Genomic DNA, 15,711 nt, shown 5'->3' with positions numbered 1-15,711 from the left:
GGCCCATACAACTCTTATCACAATCCATACATACATCAATTGAGCAAAGCACCCTTATACATTCGTTGCCCTCATCATTCTCAAAATTCACCTTCTGCCTGGGTTCCTGGAATCAGCTCATTTTCCTTTTTTCCCTCCATAGTAATAATTAAAGCATCAGTGAATGGTAACACTAGTGGGTGAAATGTGGATGAGAAATAGGATGTTTATTAAATCATAAAGTATGTTCCCATAAGGTACAGAGAAAACAAAAACTTGCAGTGTAAAAACATGGCAGACACTGAGTTAATAAAATGATCAAAGCAAATGTACAATGTCAGTATTTTGGGAATCTGCGTAAAGGTTACACAGGCACTTTTGCGCTATTTTTACAACTTTTCTATAAATCTGAATTAAAAGCTAAAAAGAAAATATGAGTAAATAATTTCCAAAGAATTTGCTAAGCTATAAGGCAAAGGCTGTGTAGTCAATGTAATAAGCTAATCCCTTGCCTCTTTGGCAAAACAAAACAAAAACAATTTATGGAAAGGCATAGATGAGTGTGTGGGGAAACAAAAACTTCAATAGGTACCATTTTTAGAAAATATATAAACCTGTGAGAAGAGAGATTTTAATAAAATGATTTTTAAAAAAGAAGAGGTTTTGTTTTGCCTTATTGCTAACCCCCATTTATTTGTGTAAATAGTGTCCATTCACTTATTAGTTTAACCTTCACAAGTCAATAAGTCATGTATTATGGTTTGTAGCCAATTTATACTTGTATAATCTCCTTTCGTCAACTGTGTTTTAAATTATATACTATTGGATAAATTACTGACACTATCAATACAATTACCTTAAAAAATAATAATAAAAGAATTACCTTATGCCCCAGGGAGATGATTGATCACGTTCTCAAACACAAAATAGCAATGATGTCTCTAAGGTAACCAGAGACATATATAAACCATGGATCTATGAATGGATCTTGGGCACGTACTCAATGCTAACCCCCATGTAAGAACAATTAGTTTTTAAGATGCAACCCTACTTGATACCCTTATGAAGAGATGACTGAAGATATGGATGCTATAGCAAAGTGTGGCTAAGAAAATAGATGATGTCTGGTTATCAGAAAGAATAGTGTCTGAAACCTTAAAGGCTTTTCTTCAAACAAGTAGCCATTCATGTGAGGCATCAACTAAGTCCACACGGAAGAAGGACACCAGGCTGTGTGATCCAAGGATTGTAAACAATATAATCCAAATCCAAAGGAGGGAATGGTATCAGAGCTTAAATTGTGAACACCTGGTTTGCAGAAGGCTGTAGATGACAGTGGAATCCACAAATCCATTTGTAGGGTTCCAACATAAATTAAGTATCGGGCGAATCCCTTCTGACCATAGGGGAGAGATGTGAACACCCTTGTTATCCGACAGAGAGTATTGTAGAGATGATTGTTGCAGATATAATTAGTTTAAAATGTAACATTTTATTAACCACCCTTTGGATCTATTTAAAAGTTATATTGAGGCTTCCTCATCCCCCACTAACATGACCCCAGTCCTGCCTTTCAGTTCTGACTAGACGGGAGAATGTGCACTGGTACAGGTAGGAGCTTACCACACACAGAATCCAGGTCAGATAAACCCCTCAGGAACAGAAATGGGAGTAGCGATACCAGAAGGGGAAGGGGAAGGTTGGGGGGGAGGGGGAACCAATTGCAATGATCTATGCCTACCACCCCACCCACCCAGGGGGACGAACAATTGAAATGTGGGGTGAAGGGACACAGCAGTGGTGTAAGAAATGAAAATAATAATAATGTATCAAGGGGTCATGAGGGTGGGAGTAGGGAGAGGGAGGGACAAAAGAGAAGCTGATACCTAGGGTTCAAATAGAAACTAAATGTTTAGAAAATGATGATGGCGGCATATGTGCAAAGGTGCTTGAGAATCCAGGTCAGATTGTTTTTAGCTCCCCATGTCCCCCCCATCCTTTCCTGGCATACCTTTAAGAAACCATAAATCCAGTTACTATCTCTATAGATTTATCTATACTGGATTTCATATACAGAAAAACATTAAAAAATATTTTATTAGGGGCTCATACAACTCTTATCACAATCCATACATATACATACATCAATTGTATAAAGCACATCTGTACATTCTTTGCCCTAATCATTTTCAAAGCATTTGCTCGCCACTTAAGCCCTTTGCATCAGGTCCTCTTTTTTTCCCCTCCCTCCCCGCTCCCCCCGCAGAAAAACATTTTTAAAAACCTAACAACAATAACAAAGTCAGTCAGATAAAAACCTCCAGCAAAAACAAAGTAGAAAATATTAAAAACTAGAACAAATTTAAATTGGATTCAAAGAGAGATCAGAAGATAAGCTGTTAAGTTTTACCCTAACTCCGTCTGCAGTAGTCCACTTTCCCAGGCACTCTGCGTGATAGTGAGGCTATTCACCATCCTGGTCTATGTTCAGAGGGGAATCACCAGAGGCTTCATCCATGTGCATTTTCTATTTGCTTTTTAAATTAAAAAAAATACTGAAACAACTTTAAAATGGGTCAAACAGGAGATCACATGATCAGATATTACATCTTAACCTGACTGCATCTGTCATAATAGAGTTTACATTGCTCTCTGTCTGATAACAAGGCTATCCCTCAACTATGATCCAAGGGAATTATCCAGAGGCTTCATCCAGGTGATGGCCCCTGCAAGTATATTTTGGGATTCCACGGTCATCCATAGCCTTTCTGCAAACTAAGTATGGAAACTCTCTTTTATGCATCTGTACTATGAAAACATTTGAATGCTCAGAACCATTTTATGAGGAAGGGTGATTATTTCCTTTACAGAAAATATTCTGTGAGGTTTATCGGTGCATCTAAAGGGTGATGAGTATCACTCTGTTTGGTGGAACACACTACTTGATAAAACAAGGAGCCTGGCCGGGAAAAGGTTAAAGATTGCTGCTAACCAAAATGTTTGCAGTTCAAACCCAACTAGCAGCTCTCAGGAGAAAGACCTGGTGATATGTTTTAGTAAAGATGGCAACCCATAACAAAGCCCCATGGGTCAGATTCTGACTCAGTGTCAGTGGGTTAGACACGAAGACATAAAATTAAAAGTGCCTGTTACTACATGAATGAATCCTGGTGGCATAGTGGACATATTACATGAAGGGCTACTATCTCAAGGTCAAGGTTCAAATCCACCAGCTCCTTTACAGGTGAAAGATGAGGCTGCCCTGGGAGAAAGATGAGGTTGCCTGCTCCCATAAAGGTTGACAGCCTCAAAATTCTAGAAAGCAGTTCTGCTCTGCTTCATAGGGTTTCTGAGTCAGATGGACTCGATGGTAGTGGGTATTTCTGCATGATCTTGGGTCAGCATATGCGAGTTTTGCTAAGATTTTATGCGTGTACGAACACCGTCAAGATTATGAGAGCATCTGAGGGGGACTTCAAAAAGCTTGTGGAAAAATAGAGTGGAAAGATAAAGGAATATTTCCATGAACTCTTTGAAGTCCCCTCGAATATATGATCCCATGGGCAATGTGGTTGAAAAAGGCTTAATAACAGGTGGAAGAACATGGTCACCTCTGTCCACTCCTATAACCCATATAGAGATTAACCTTAGATGAGTTAACCTGGACAGCACCCAACAATAAAACAACTCCAGCTTATATTAATAGCATGAAGAATTTTACTTGATCATTATCATTTTTACGACAGATTGAGAATTCCCGAAGCCTTGAGCAAGGCACTTCAGAGACATCTGTGCAGTTATTAGCTCAGCATGAGATAGCTGCCATAGGACTGGCATTACTTTAATTCTACAGCAATTACAGAGCATTGCCTCTGTTGGCTAGGAGCCCTGGTAGTGTCATGGTTACACCTTGGGTTCCTAACCATAAGGTCAGCGGTTCAAAACCACCAGCTGCTCCTCAGGAGAAAGACCAGGCTTTCTGTTCCTGTAAAAAGTTAGTTTCTGAAACCCATAGGGGTAAGTTCTACCCTGTCCTATAGGGTCACTCTGGGTTTGAATCAACCCAATGTCAGCACAAAAAAAACAAAAACCAAACCCACCAAACATACTTTCTTTTCACTGTTCAGGCTCACCGAATACCTGGAATTGTCTAAAATAAAAATAAAGACATTTCCCTGGGTCCTTGGGAAAAGCAAGGAGACCTAAAATAATCCTGACAGACAGGGATCTTTTAGAAAGAATTCAATATTAGAGAAGGTACTTCCCAGTCCCACACCGTTCTCACAATCCCTTCTGTGAGTCCACTGTTGCAGCTGCAGCATCTGTCCGTGTAGTTTACACAGACTGTCTCTTTCTCACAGACTCCCTATTTTATGAAGCATGATGGCCTTCTCCAGGGACTGGTCACTCTTGAGAATGCACACAACATACAGAAGATCAAGTCTTGCCATCTCAGCTTTAAAAGAGCATTTAGGGTGTACTTCCAAGACAGATCTGTTTGTGCTGGCAGTCCATAATATTGCTAATACCATAATTCAAATGTATTGATTTTTCTTCAGCCTTACTTATCCATTGTCCAGCTTCAGCATAACCTGAGGCGAATGAAAATACCATGGCTTGAACCAGGTGCACCTTAACATGGCATCTTCTCTTTTAATGTATTAAAAATATTTTTTTCTGCAGCAGATTTGTCCAGAGCAACGCATTGTCTGATTTCTTGCAGCTGCTTCCATGGGTGTTGATCACGGATGCAAGTAAAAATAAAATCCTTGACAACTTAGGTCCTTTCTCTGTTTATCGTGATGTTGCTTATTTGTCTAGTCGTGAAGGCCTCTGTTTTCTTTGTGTTGAGTCCGAATCCATACTGAAGGCCGCAGTCTTTGCATTTCCTCAGTAAGTGCCGCAAGTTCTTGTTGCTTTCAGCAAGCAAGATGTGCCACCTGCACATCGCAGTTGCTGATGGGTCGGCCTCCCCTCCCGATGCTGTATTTTTGAGATGGTGCAGCTTCTCAGATTCTTTGCTGAGCATACACATTGGATAAATATGGTGAAGGGATACAGAACTGACACATACTTTCCTGATTTTTAGTTAGTCAGTATCACCTTATTCTGCTCAAACAACTGCCTCTTGCTCTGTGTATAGATTCCACATTGGCCCATAAGTGTTAAAGAATTTTCACTATTGATGTTATCTATAATTTGTTATGACCCACACAGTCCAATGCCTTTGCATAGCCAACAAAACACAGGTAAACATCAATCTGGTATTTTCACCTTTCAGCTAAGATCCATCCATTGTTAGCCCTAGTTCCACGTCCTCTTCTAAATCCAGCTTGAATTACGGGTAGCTTCCTGTAGATTTTTTTTTTCTATTATCTTCAGCAGACCTCTACTTACATGTGCTATTGATGATATTCTTGGATAATGTCTGCTTTCTATTGTGCCACCTTTTGGGGTGAATTGGTACAAGTATGGATCTCTTTCAGTTGGTTGGTCACATAACTGTCTTCCAGATTTCTTGGTATTGATGAGAGAGAACTTCCAGGGTTGCATCCGTTTGTTAAAACATCTCAACTGGTATTCTGCCATCAACTGAAGCTTTGTTTTTCTCCAGTGCTTCAACGAATCTTGAACTTCTCTCTTCAATACCATTGGTTCTTAATCATATACTGCTTACTGAACTAGTTGAACATTGACCAAGTATTTTATTTTTCCAAACAGTTTTATTGGCACACAATTTACATATTATATAATTAAATAGTTAAATCATTCAATCATATCAAGGAGAAGAGCACAATCATTACCACATCAATTTTAGAACACCCACCCCCATGGTTAAACTGCCTTTAAAGTGAGATGTGCAATCGTAATCCGTTCTAGTGCTCCCCCCTCCCTCCTTCATTATCTATTCCCCAAATCCCCTCAACCGCCCTATCCCCTTCCCCACCCCTGCATCCCCTATAAACCCTTGTATCAGTTATTATCACTATGCATCCACGCCTCCTGTGCTTCACAAACTGGGAAAGCCAACAGAAACAATAAAAACCCAAATCAAAATGAGGTGGTAAGGATAAAAAAATAATAACATAAAGACCAAAATACAAGCGATGAGTAAGAAAGAAAAAACCCCCATCAACATGCAAAAAGCCAGGGAAGCAAGTTCTGTCTTGGAACAAGGAAGAGATACTTGCACCCAGAACAAATTCAGGCCTGGTCTATTGGGAGGGCAAGTGGTCATGTATCGAGTTCAATACAGCATAGTCAAGATTACAATGGTCTCTGCCTGATAGCAAGACTGTGAGACTTGACCAAGAATTTTTACCATAGTGACTGTGTATTCTTTTTAGCCTCTTTTGATGCTTCCTGCATCACTCAATATTTCACACAGAGAATCCTTCAATATGGCAACTGGAGACTCGGATTTCGTTTTCATGTTTTTCAGTCTGAGAAGTGCCGAGTATATCTTCTCTTTTGGTTTTTGCGGGTACAGGCGTTTGCTCACATCATCATGACAGTTGACCATGTCTTCTGGGGCCGACCTTTGAAATGTTCTGCTTAGCTCTTTTACGTCATTATTTCTCCCATTCACTGTAGCTATTCAAATATTCAAGAGCAAGTTTCAGTGTGTGTTCTGCTATTCATCTGGCCTTTCCTTTCTTTTTGTATTTTTAATGACCTTGTGTTTTCTTCATGTACGATGTTCTTAATGTTATTCCACAGTCGTCTGGTCTTCAGTCATTAGTGTTCAGCGCCTTAGAATCCATTCATGAGATGGCCTCTAGGTTGTACTTTGACTCTGGTGGACCTGTTTTAATTCTTTAGTTTCAACTGGAATTTGCATATGAGCAATTCATGGTCTGTTCTGCAGTTGGCCACTAGTCTTTCAGCTGGTGATATTGAGCATTTCCATAGTTTCTTTCCACAGACACGTTCCATTTGATTCCTTCTGGCAAGACTCACATGTATGAGTCATATAGTCACTATCTGTGTTGGTGAAAAATTTTTTTCCTACATGAAGTCTCTGGTGAAGTGTCTGTTATAAAGGTCATCTTTTCCAACTACTGATCCTCCTTTGTTTCTATCTTTAGCATTCCAGTCACCAGTAATTATCAATATTTCCTGATTGCTATTTGATCAACTGCAGATTGAAGAAATTGGTAAAATTTTCTTTATTTTTTGCCATTAGTGGTTGGTGCATACATTTGAATAATAATATTATTAGATTGTCTTCCTTGTTGGTATATGGGTATTATCAGTGTACTTCAGTGTACTTCAGCTAATGGGTTCAAACTGCCCACCCTCGGGTCATCCACTGAATGCTTTAACCACTGAGCCATGAGGGCTCCTTAGACTTGTTCAAATTCCTTTTCTGCTACTTTTTTCCCCTCTGTCCTGGGTAAGTATTACCCTTTGATCTTAGAAGTTTGATTATTCTAACGCAGAGGTAAGTTAAGTTCTAGACCTGGAGGATAGCTTGGCGGGGGCTGGGGATGTTGGGGATCCCAAGTCTTTATCTGACCAAATACGCCTGTTTTCTTCCATGACTTTGAGTTGTGTTTCAAACTTTTCCCATTCTACCCCAGATCTTTGAATGTGATCTTTTTGAGAGCAGTTGCTGTTTACTACTTATACAGTGCTGTGCGAATAATTTAACTTCTCTTGGCCTTCGTTATTTCTAAAGTGGGGATGATAGTTAAGAACAATATTCATCTCACTAATTTTATGCATAGTAAATGAGATGATATGCATAAAGTGTGGGGGCACATATGGTACATTCAGAAATTATGAGCTAACTTTTATTGCAGAAAGTTAGCCAGTTAGCAAGTGGCTGGACCTGTCTGACTTGTAGTCCTGAACTTTGGCAGGCACCAAAAGGACTGTCTGCCCCTTTAAAACAGACTCATCACCAGCCCTTTCCTCTCCAAGCTGCAACTCTAGAGTTATCAGGTGCTATGGACGTTTAGAAGACCTTTTCTTCTTTTTTACGTATAATAAAATGAATTCGTTAGGTGGAGCACAGGGCATTTTTTAGGCCATGAAACTCTTCTGTATGATACTATAGTGATAGACACACACAGTGTGCATCTGTACAGCACAAAGTGTGAAACCTACGGTAAACAAATAGTAATAGTAATGTGTCCGTCAATATTGGCCCATCAGTTGTAACCAATGTCCCCTAGGAGTGCAGGCTGTGAACAACAAGGGACACCTTGTCAGGGGCTGAGGACCTGAGGTATGGGAAGCTCTCAGATCTCCTTCTGCAAGTATTCTGGAACCCTAAACTGTCCTGAAAAATAAGGTCTACCAAAACATTTCATGCATTACTTTTCCCTTTTGGATTTTCATTAATTTACGCACAAGTAAGTGTTCACGCTTTCGAAGAGACCAGTCCCTGGAGAAGGAGAGCGTGCTTGGTAAAACGGAGGGGCAGCGGAAAAGAGGAAGGCCCTCAAGGAGATGGATGGACACCGGGCTGCGACACCGGGCTTAAGCACAGGAGCAATTGTGGGACATGGATGGACACCGGGCTGCGACACCGGGCTTAAGCACAGGAGCAATTGTGGGACATGGATGGACACCGGGCTGCGACACCGGGCTTAAGCACAGGAGCAATTGTGGGACATGGATGGACACCGGGCTGCGACACCGGGCTTAAGCACAGGAGCAATTGTGGGACATGGATGGACACCGTGGCTGCGACACCGGGCTTAAGCACAGGAGCAATTGTGGGACATGGATGGACACCGGGCTGCGACACCGGGCTTAAGCACAGGAGCAATTGTGGGACATGGATGGACACCGGGCTGCGACACCGGGCTTAAGCACAGGAGCAATTGTGGGACATGGATGGACACCGTGGCTGCGACACCGGGCTTAAGCACAGGAGCAATTGTGGGACATGGATGGACACCGGGCTGCGACACCGGGCTTAAGCACAGGAGCAATTGTGGGACATGGATGGACACCGGGCTGCGACACCGGGCTTAAGCACAGGAGCAATTGTGGGACATGGATGGACACCGGGCTGCGACACCGGGCTTAAGCACAGGAGCAATTGTGGGAGATGGATGGACACCGTGGCTGCGACACCGGGCTTAAGCACAGGAGCAATTGTGGGAGATGGATGGACACCGTGGCTGCGACACCGGGCTTAAGCATAGGAGCAATTGTGGGGCTGGTCAGGACTGGGCAGTGTGTTGTTCTGTTGTGCACAGGGACACTTTGGGTCAGAACCAACTAGATGACTCCTAACAACAAATACTTACACATCTAGAATTTTGGGCTGGCTTGTACCTAGTCTCAACAGAATATATCCCCACCCGGATACCCTACCCTTGGGTCAGTGGTTCTCAACCTGCTTCATACCGCGACCCTTTAACACAGTTGCTCATGTTGTGGTGACGCCTCAACCATAAAGTTATTTTTGTTGCTATTTCATCACTGTCATTTTGCTACTGTTATGAATCAGGCGACCCCTATGAAGGGTCATTCGACTCCCCAAGGGGTCGAGACCCACAGGTTGAGAACCGCTGCCTTAAGAGGTATAGCCAATCACTTCCTTCACCAGCCAGGAATTTTTTAAACCCTTGACTTTCAAAGAAACCATTATACAGAATGTCTGTGATGAAAGGAATGGGCTCAAACCTCTAAGGGCTAAAACACCAGTTGTCCAAGGAAACCCCGGTGAATCGGAGAAGCAAAATTCCTCCTTGGTCCTCCTGGCAAGTCCTGCCTTGGAAGATTGTCCCTCCCACCCACCGCCAGGAGAGGCAGAGCCTAGGGTCAAGGAGTGGTGACCAGGTTAGCAACAAGGGCAACCGAGAGGAGACAAAAGAACAGAAAGTGGAAGCGGCTGTCTGTCGGAATGCCTGAGCATGTTTCTTTGCTGAAAGAGAATGGCAGGACAATGATTCAAACTGAGAGAAGAGGGTGGAGGGGGAGGAGGACAGCTAATGGATGGGGTGGCCCAGCAGGGGTCAGAGGTCATGAGGGCACGAAGCATACTAATTGGTCACTGTGCATATTCACTTTCTGCTCCTAGCCTGCAGCTGGGCCTTGAGAGAAAGGCTGGTGAGTGATAGGAGCTTTATTTATTTCTGCTCATTTGCGATCAACTGGTAAAAAGCAACGGAAGCTGGAAAGGAAGATTAAGAACCCCCTTTCTCCTCCAGAAACATCTGACCAGGAGCACTTGTTGACAAAGGGACATGCTAAGGATCAAGGAACCGCCACGTTCCTTCATTGTTGATGCATTTCTTTTGCTTCACCCTCATCCTCATATGTTACTTGGGTGCTTCCGGAATCTGGTTAGTGCCTCACCAGCAGGAATGGGTGACAGATACGTGCAGCTTGGAAAAGAGATGATCGGGGCTAGATGTGGGCCTAAGGGATCATCCAGCCCAGCTCCTCTGTCTCCTGTATGAGACAACGAGGGAGGCAATTTGGTCCAGGTCACAGAGAAAATGGCAGAAACGAGAGCAGAGCTCCTGGCCTCTCACTCCCAGGTCAGACCCTGTTCTAGGACCTACTCCTCAGAAACTGAAAATTTGAACAGAAAAATGCAGTTAACAGCTCAGCCTCTGGGCAGACAGCCTGGGCTAGCACACTGGCTGCTGGCTCCGTGACCTGAGGATAGAGACTTAATCAGTTTGCTCATCTGTAGAAAGTCAGAATTGGGACGTAGATGAAAGGAGGTAAGTGCATGAGGTAAAAGTAAGCACAATGCTTCAAAAAATGTTAATTATCGCTGCTGCTATTTCTTTAGGGTCCTGTAGCCACTGTGCTTCTGACAAGTAACACAGTGAACACCCATTCTATCTTCCCCTGTCGTCTCCATGGGCACGATATGGTAAGATGAAAACACTTCAGTAAGAGACTAGTGAGGAGGGAAACTGTGGAGCCTGATTGAACTGTCTACAGACAGAGCTGGCCAAATTTGGAACAAGCCATCTCATAGACTCAGTAACACCTGCAAAGAGCTTAGAACCATTCCAGCGGCACAGTTGTCCCCCAGTGAAAGGTAGCTGTTATTGTTATGACAGGGGAGAAAGGGGACTCTGGTCCATGTGGGCTGGCCCTTTGTTAGGGAGATTCCTGAATCTGATGATTGGATAAGGTGAGGTCTGGGCTCCCTGAGATTCCTGTCTAACATTTGTATAGTTTAATGGAGCCAATTTGACCAGTGGCCCATGGTTCTGAAGTTGACCGTCACCCTGGGACTGTTGCACATGGACCATGAAGCAGATGGAAAGATGAAAATATACCACAGGTACAGTGGGGACATTAATCTTGACTCACATTCCACAATAGGGCCTTGCTTTATACTGCAAGGTCCTTCAAAATGCATCAGATGATCGATCCATTGCCTTGGGCAAATCTGCTGCACAGATTTCTATAAACTATTGGAAAGCAAGGAGGTTACTGTGAGGATTAAGATATGCCTGACCCAAGTCATGGTATTTTCAGTCACCTTATAGTGCATGCGAAAGTTGAACATTGAATAAGGAAGACTGAAGAAGAATCGATCCATTTGAATTGTGGTGTTGGAAAAGAATATGGAAAGTGCCATGGACTGTGAGAAGAACAAACCAATCTGGCTTGGAAGAAGTACAGCCAGCATGCTCCTTAGCGGTAGGATGGCGAGACTGTCTCATTTACTGTGTGCAGGTGGTCAGGAGAGGCTGATCACTGGAGAAAGAGGACGACCTTAGATGAGATGGATGGACACTGCGGCGGCAACAATGGGCTCAACTATAAGAACAATTGTGAGGATGGCGCAGGCCTGTTTCATTCTGTTGTGCCACAGGGTCACTATGAATTGCAAGTAGCGCAATGTGATCCAACGAGAGAGCCGCAGTTGGAGAACCATGAACTTTCACCCAGAATTTAGTCGCTCACTATAGAAATGATCCCTGAAAGTATAGTCTTATTCACCCAGAATTTAATTGTGAAGCTCCATTTTGCTACCCACTCACCCCATTTCTTGGTTTCATTAATTTGTTCAGTTATTATTAAACTACAATTTATTTATTACTTTTTGATAATTAGTATTTTATTGGTTGTTTTGAGGATCAGTACAAAGAAAGTATAAGCAATTTGTACACAGTAATTCTTTTTTGTTGTTGTTCAGGGTCACACTGGCTGTATTTCTGATGTTTGGGGTTGGAAGGGGATGTGAGGGCGGGCAGTGTATCCACTCTTCTGCCATCGTCTGAGGACGTCCTCGGAAACTGACTAGCTCAGGATCCACTGCCATGGGAAGACCAGAGCTCTCTGGCCTGGACTCTGGCCTGCTCAGGGATCTCTAACCTGCTCCAGATCTCCGGCCTGCTCAGGATCTCCAGTCTCTGAAATACAATTTAAATATAACAAAATGACAAGTCTTGAGTGTTTAGATCAATAAATTTAGACAATTGTATGCATTTGTGTAACCTCTACTCCACTAAAGATATAGATATGTTCCTTTCCAGTCAATCCCCAAATCTGCTCTCCTCCTGGGCAAACATTTTCTGACTCCTGTCACCATAGGTTAGTTTTGCCTGTTGTTGGATTTCACATCCATTTGTATCTGGCTTTTGGATAAATGGTTTTGAGATTAATTCATATTACAGCACATATCAGAAATATACAAATAGATCACAATTTATTCACTTTCCTGTGATGTACATTTCAGTAACTCCAGGCTTTCCAATAATTCTTATATTTTTCCCTGAGCTGATTTCCCTGTGTTAATATATATGGATTATATATTATATAATGATTATATATAGAGAGAGAACAACTTGGAGAAATAAGTACTTATATAGCCACTGCTCAGATTTAATAAACATTTTGCATAGATAGCTGCTCTTAAAAGAAGGTCAGAGATTTTGTTGATTACTTCGTATCGACACCCTTCTATTTCCCTCGCACACTTCAGAAAGGACCTTTCAGAGCAAGTTGTCGAATATTAAATGCTGCTGGAAGAACACATTTGCTCTACTCCTTGAAAAAAGAATCACTTTGCTGAAGTTGGTTTGAAGCTGTTCTCTTTTTACATGTTTACCTCAGATACATATGTTCCTAAGTAGCATCTATCTCATGTATATACGGATTTTCATCTAACAAACTGAACAGTCAACGTGCCCTTTCTATCTGCAAAGTCATATCTTTTATGTCTTTTCTTTTTATTAATCATTTTTATTGGAGAGCGCTTACAAATCTTATAACAATCTATTGTTAAGCACACGTGTACATATGTTGCCATCAACATTTCCAAAACCTTTTCTTTCTACTTGAGCACTTGGTATCAGGTTCTCTTTTTTACCCTCCCTCCCCAACCTTCCCATCATGCCTTTTAATTCTGAGAAAATTTTCTTGTATTTATGTAAAAGTTCCCTTTAGTCTTTTTTCTCTTTATGGAACTCCGATTATTCTTATATTGGAACTTTTATTTTATTTACTCTCTTATTTTTCTTCTGAGAGATAGTTTGATTTTCCTGAAATCTATATTTCTGGGACCCTTGGGGTTGAGGTGATCAGTTGAGGCCATTGCCCTGAGAGCTGCTTTTGACCCTTGAGGAAACGGGCTGCCTAACATCACCTTTAGTTCAAACGATAGCCCAGTGCGTCCCTTTTGCCTTTGGCATTATGCCGTTTTGAGTTGTTTATGTGCAGTCCATTTTGAGGAAGAGTAACTTCGGGGTCAGACTGGAAGCCGTGGTTTTTTTTAAACAGTTTTATGACGCATAATTTACATAGCATACACTTCAATAGTTCAATCATATCAAGGGGAATTGTACAATCATTACCACCTCAATTTTAGAACATCCCCGCCCCCATGGTTAAATCGCCTCTAAAATGAGTGGTGCAATTGCAGTCAATTCTGGTGCTCCCTCCCCGCTCCTGTCTTCATTTCCCACTCCCGAAATCCCCCTTCATCCCCTACCATGCCTGTATCAGTTATTATCGCTATGCATCCACTCCTGTGGGTCACGACTGGGAAACAAACAATAAAAATCAAATTCAAAATAAGATGTAAAGGATAAAATATATATATAAAGACTACGATACAAATAATGAGTACAAAAGAAAAGACCCTCATCAACATTCCAAAAGCCAGGGAAGACATTTTTGTCATGGACAAGGAGGAGGTACTTGTGCACAGAATCAATTCAGGTCTGGTCTATAGGGAGGTCTCTGGCTAAGTGCTGAGTTGGATTCAGCATAGTCAAGGTTACAATGGCCTCTGCCTGATGTCAAGGCTGTAGGAAACGCTGGCCTGTGGCTAGAGTAGAGCATCCAGTGGCTTAGTCTCACCAGACACTCTGCAGACGGGTTTTGGGCTCCCACTGTCCTCCTTCTATAAATTGGGTGTTCATCATTTTAGCTCTGATACGTTTCCCGTCATCATATTAGAATTTCTTAATTATCTTCTTTGCTTCCTCTGTGATGACTTAGTTGACTCCTTGCTTAGAAGGCTGCTTGTTTGAATAAAAGCCTTTAAGACCCCAGACACTATTCCGATTAATTGCTGGGCTCCGTCTGCTCTCTTCCCCACACTTTGCTGTTGCACCCTTGTATTCAGTGATCATTTCATGAAGATGAGTATAGAGCAGGGTCATGTTATCAGAACTAAGAGTTCTTGAATTGGGACTAGAATTAAATCGGAAGCCAGACTCCCATCTGCTGAATTTGTGTTTTAAGGTAAATTGTTATAAAAACACACTGTTCTGAAAAAAAAAACAACCAAAAAACACACTGTTCTGGCCTCATTTCCATGGTTATGCTGATTGATAACATGAGGTATAAGAGTCTGAAAGTTCTTGAATCTGCATTTTTTGACTCATTAGTTAACATATTTGCAAATTACATATTAAATAAATGTCCATTAATTTCTATCATTGAAAAAAATATTTCTATCATTGGCTTAATATAAGTTTTATTTGAATACTTATTTCTTTTTTATTCAACTTACTGAGACTCTATTTTATTGTGGTTTTTTAAAACTTTATTTTACAACCCAATTAGTCAGTTTTTCATTGATGTTGTCATATATATTTTTAATTTCAAATAGCTGTTTTAAAAGTATCTAAATATTATTTCATAGCTTTCTTGTTCTTATTTTATTTTTTTAAGATGATCTTATTTGGGGTTATTATATTAGATCTCTTGGGGGAGAGATATACCTTGGTCCTTGGCTCTGCAGGAGAAAGAATTCATGCCGAAGCCTGATTTGTGACCCAAGTGGGTTTATAGAGGACAGAAGTTTCAGGTTGTACAGTAAATGGAAAACAAGCCAGATAGAGTCCGCGGCTCAGTTGCGGGACTGCGGGACTGCAGTCTGGCCGCTCTTGCCCACATTCCGGCTGTGCTGCATTGTGTAGCTGCCGCTGGGAACCAGCGCAAAACCTCTGGCCTTTTCAGGGGCCCCATTAGGAGGTGTGGTCGACAATACAGGTCGACCCCATTGGCTGAATCTAATTCACCTGGTTTAGATGGGCCAATCCAGACGCACTGAGAGTGAGTAATGGACGCCCCAGTCCCTCTAATAACAAGCCATACATCCATTGTATCAAGCATATTTATACATATGTTGCCATCATCATTTTCTAAACATTTACTTTCTATTTGAGTCCTTGGTATCAGCTCCTCTTTCCCCCCTCCCTCTTGCTTATTTTATAACTGTAATGTCTAGTCTTATGTCTCTAAATATAATACATTTTATCTTTTAATGTTTACTTCTTTGTCTTT

The 15,711-nt window shown here is 41.7% G+C and overlaps 1 pseudogene; it reads right to left on the bottom strand.

Annotated features, from left to right (window-relative positions):
• Positions 1-11,829: 11,829 nt before the first annotated feature.
• LOC142460348 (small nucleolar RNA U3) lies at positions 11,830-11,907 on the bottom strand (annotated as a pseudogene).
• Between the last annotated feature and the right edge of the window lie 3,804 nt (positions 11,908-15,711).

Source organism: Tenrec ecaudatus, chromosome 10, assembly GCF_050624435.1.
Source record: "Tenrec ecaudatus isolate mTenEca1 chromosome 10, mTenEca1.hap1, whole genome shotgun sequence".
NCBI lineage: Eukaryota > Metazoa > Chordata > Mammalia > Afrosoricida > Tenrecidae > Tenrec > Tenrec ecaudatus.
The sequence above is the reverse complement of the archived record's forward strand: the minus strand, read 5'-3'. Positions and strand labels throughout refer to the sequence as shown.